This window comes from Anoplopoma fimbria, unplaced genomic scaffold, assembly GCF_027596085.1.
Source record: "Anoplopoma fimbria isolate UVic2021 breed Golden Eagle Sablefish unplaced genomic scaffold, Afim_UVic_2022 Un_contig_3476_pilon_pilon, whole genome shotgun sequence".
Classification (NCBI taxonomy): domain Eukaryota; kingdom Metazoa; phylum Chordata; class Actinopteri; order Perciformes; family Anoplopomatidae; genus Anoplopoma; species Anoplopoma fimbria.
Window position 1 is genome coordinate 1 of NW_026547553.1, and position 3753 is coordinate 3753.

A 3753-nucleotide genomic window follows, 5' to 3' on the forward strand; every position below is an offset into this window, starting at 1 on the left:
CATACAGGGAGCGCCTGCAGATTGCCAGACACACTCACAGCTTTTAAATGTCAAATCAGAATGTACAAAGTGGCTATAAGGATCACAAATGTAGTGCAGTAAAAAGATTAATATTTACTGTTGAAATGTAGAATACGTTAGCATAAAATTGAAAAGAAAATGATCGATGAGCTTAGGAATGATGAAAGCCATCATTTAACTGGATTTGTGTCATTTCTATACCGGCAAGTCATGATCTAGCTATTTCCTTCCCACCCTGTCGGTGTCCACTGAAAAAGCAGCAGCGCCCTCTGCTTTTTGTAAAGAGGAGTGAAAAAGCTTACAGCACCTGGTATTCCCAGGCGGTCTCCCATCCAAGTACTGACCAGGCCCGACCCTGCTTAGCTTCCGAGATCAGACGAGATCGGGCGTGTTCAGGGTGGTATGGCCGTAAGCAAATATTGCGCCTACCAAAGGGCCTTTTAAAGATACTATATCACCACGCTTTGCTCTTTCGTCTATACAGGGAGCGCCTGCAGATTGCCAGACACACTCACAGCTTTTAAATGTCAAATCAGAATGTACAAAGTGGCTATAAGGATCACAAATGTAGTGCAGTAAAAAGATTAATATTTACTGTTGAAATGTAGAATACGTTAGCATAAAATTGAAAAGAAAATGATCGATGAGCTTAGGAATGATGAAAGCCATCATTTAACTGGATTTGTGTCATTTCTATACCGGCAAGTCATGATCTAGCTATTTCCTTCCCACCCTGTCGGTGTCCACTGAAAAAGCAGCAGCGCCCTCTGCTTTTTGTAAAGAGGAGTGAAAAAGCTTACAGCACCTGGTATTCCCAGGCGGTCTCCCATCCAAGTACTGACCAGGCCCGACCCTGCTTAGCTTCCGAGATCAGACGAGATCGGGCGTGTTCAGGGTGGTATGGCCGTAAGCAAATATTGCGCCTACCAAAGGGCCTTTTAAAGATACTATATCACCACGCTTTGCTCTTTCGTCTATACAGGGAGCGCCTGCAGATTGCCAGACACACTCACAGCTTTTAAATGTCAAATCAGAATGTACAAAGTGGCTATAAGGATCACAAATGTAGTGCAGTAAAAAGATTAATATTTACTGTTGAAATGTAGAATACGTTAGCATAAAATTGAAAAGAAAATGATCGATGAGCTTAGGAATGATGAAAGCCATCATTTAACTGGATTTGTGTCATTTCTATACCGGCAAGTCATGATCTAGCTATTTCCTTCCCACCCTGTCGGTGTCCACTGAAAAAGCAGCAGCGCCTCTGCTTTTTGTAAAGAGGAGTGAAAAAAGCTTACAGCACCTGGTATTCCCAGGCGGTCTCCCATCCAAGTACTGACCAGGCCCGACCCTGCTTAGCTTCCGAGATCAGACGAGATCGGGCGTGTTCAGGGTGGTATGGCCGTAAGCAAATATTGCGCCTACCAAAGGGCCTTTTAAAGATACTATATCACCACGCTTTGCTCTTTCGTCTATACAGGGAGCGCCTGCAGATTGCCAGACACACTCACAGCTTTTAAATGTCAAATCAGAATGTACAAAGTGGCTATAAGGATCACAAATGTAGTGCAGTAAAAAGATTAATATTTACTGTTGAAATGTAGAATACGTTAGCATAAAATTGAAAAGAAAATGATCGATGAGCTTAGGAATGATGAAAGCCATCATTTAACTGGATTTGTGTCATTTCTATACCGGCAAGTCATGATCTAGCTATTTCCTTCCCACCCTGTCGGTGTCCACTGAAAAAGCAGCAGCGCCCTCTGCTTTTTGTAAAGAGGAGTGAAAAAGCTTACAGCACCTGGTATTCCCAGGCGGTCTCCCATCCAAGTACTGACCAGGCCCGACCCTGCTTAGCTTCCGAGATCAGACGAGATCGGGCGTGTTCAGGGTGGTATGGCCGTAAGCAAATATTGCGCCTACCAAAGGGCCTTTTAAAGATACTATATCACCACGCTTTGCTCTTTCGTCTATACAGGGAGCGCCTGCAGATTGCCAGACACACTCACAGCTTTTAAATGTCAAATCAGAATGTACAAAGTGGCTATAAGGATCACAAATGTAGTGCAGTAAAAAGATTAATATTTACTGTTGAAATGTAGAATACGTTAGCATAAAATTGAAAAGAAAATGATCGATGAGCTTAGGAATGATGAAAGCCATCATTTAACTGGATTTGTGTCATTTCTATACCGGCAAGTCATGATCTAGCTATTTCCTTCCCACCCTGTCGGTGTCCACTGAAAAAGCAGCAGCGCCCTCTGCTTTTTGTAAAGAGGAGTGAAAAAAGCTTACAGCACCTGGTATTCCCAGGCGGTCTCCCATCCAAGTACTGACCAGGCCCGACCCTGCTTAGCTTCCGAGATCAGACGAGATCGGGCGTGTTCAGGGTGGTATGGCCGTAAGCAAATATTGCGCCTACCAAAGGGCCTTTTAAAGATACTATATCACCACGCTTTGCTCTTTCGTCTATACAGGGAGCGCCTGCAGATTGCCAGACACACTCACAGCTTTTAAATGTCAAATCAGAATGTACAAAGTGGCTATAAGGATCACAAATGTAGTGCAGTAAAAAGATTAATATTTACTGTTGAAATGTAGAATACGTTAGCATAAAATTGAAAAGAAAATGATCGATGAGCTTAGGAATGATGAAAGCCATCATTTAACTGGATTTGTGTCATTTCTATACCGGCAAGTCATGATCTAGCTATTTCCTTCCCACCCTGTCGGTGTCCACTGAAAAGCAGCAGCGCCTCTCTCTGCTTTTTGTAAAGAGGAGTGAAAAAGCTACAGCACCTGAAAGTATTCCCAGGCGGTCTCCATCCAAGTACCGACCAGGCCCGACCCTGCTTAGCTTCCGAGATCAGACGAGATCGGCGTGTTCAGGGTGGTATGCGGGTCAGAAGTGTATTGTGCCTACCAAAGGGCCTTTAAAGATACTATATCACCACGCTTTGCTCTTTCGTCGATACAGGGAGCGCCTGCAGATTTCCAGACACACTCACAGCTTTTAAATGTCAAATCACAATGTACAAAGTGGCTATAAGGATCAAGCAATGTAGTGCAGTAAAAATATTAATATTTACTGTTGAAATGTAGAATACGTTAGCATAAAATTGAAAAGAAAATGATCGATGAGCTTAGGAATGATGAAAGCCATCATTTAACTGGATTTGTGTCATTTCTATACCGGCAAGTCATGATCTAGCTATATCCTTCCCACCCTGTCGGGTGTCCACTGGAAAGCAGCAGCGCCTGCTTTTTTTGTAAAGAGGAGTGAAAAAGCTTACAGCACCTGGTATTCCCAGGCGGTCTCCCATCCAAGTACTGAACAGGCCCGACTCCTGCTTAGCTTCCGAGATCAGACGAGATCGGGCGTGTTCAGGGTGGTATGGCCGTAAGCAAATATTGCGCCTACCAAAGGGCCTTTTAAAGATACTATATCACCACGCTTTGCTCTTTCGTCTATACAGGGAGCGCCTGCAGATTGCCAGACACACTCACAGCTTTTAAATGTCAAATCAGAATGTACAAAGTGGCTATAAGGATCACAAATGTAGTGCAGTAAAAAGATTAATATTTACTGTTGAAATGTAGAATACGTTAGCATAAAATTGAAAAGAAAATGATCGATGAGCTTAGGAATGATGAAAGCCATCATTTAACTGGATTTGTGTCATTTCTATACCGGCAAGTCATGATCTAGCTATTTCCTTCCCACCCTGTCGG

The 3753-nt window shown here is 43.3% G+C and overlaps 6 non-coding genes across 6 annotated transcripts; all 6 read right to left on the reverse strand.

Moving 5' to 3' along the window:
- Positions 1-316: 316 nt before the first annotated feature.
- Positions 317-435, reverse strand: LOC129114332 (5S ribosomal RNA). The gene has a single exon (XR_008532424.1). It is a non-coding gene; the product is annotated as a 5S ribosomal RNA (ribosomal RNA).
- Positions 436-814: 379 nt separating this feature from the next.
- On the reverse strand, positions 815-933 carry LOC129114334 (5S ribosomal RNA). Its single transcript, XR_008532426.1, has one exon. It is a non-coding gene; the product is annotated as a 5S ribosomal RNA (ribosomal RNA).
- Positions 934-1312: 379 nt separating this feature from the next.
- On the reverse strand, positions 1313-1431 carry LOC129114335 (5S ribosomal RNA). The gene has a single exon (XR_008532427.1). It is a non-coding gene; the product is annotated as a 5S ribosomal RNA (ribosomal RNA).
- Positions 1432-1810: 379 nt separating this feature from the next.
- Positions 1811-1929, reverse strand: LOC129114336 (5S ribosomal RNA). Its single transcript, XR_008532428.1, has one exon. It is a non-coding gene; the product is annotated as a 5S ribosomal RNA (ribosomal RNA).
- A 380-nt stretch (positions 1930-2309) lies between these two features.
- LOC129114337 (5S ribosomal RNA) lies at positions 2310-2428 on the reverse strand. The gene has a single exon (XR_008532429.1). It is a non-coding gene; the product is annotated as a 5S ribosomal RNA (ribosomal RNA).
- Positions 2429-3307: 879 nt separating this feature from the next.
- On the reverse strand, positions 3308-3427 carry LOC129114333 (5S ribosomal RNA). The gene has a single exon (XR_008532425.1). It is a non-coding gene; the product is annotated as a 5S ribosomal RNA (ribosomal RNA).
- Positions 3428-3753: the final 326 nt, after the last annotated feature.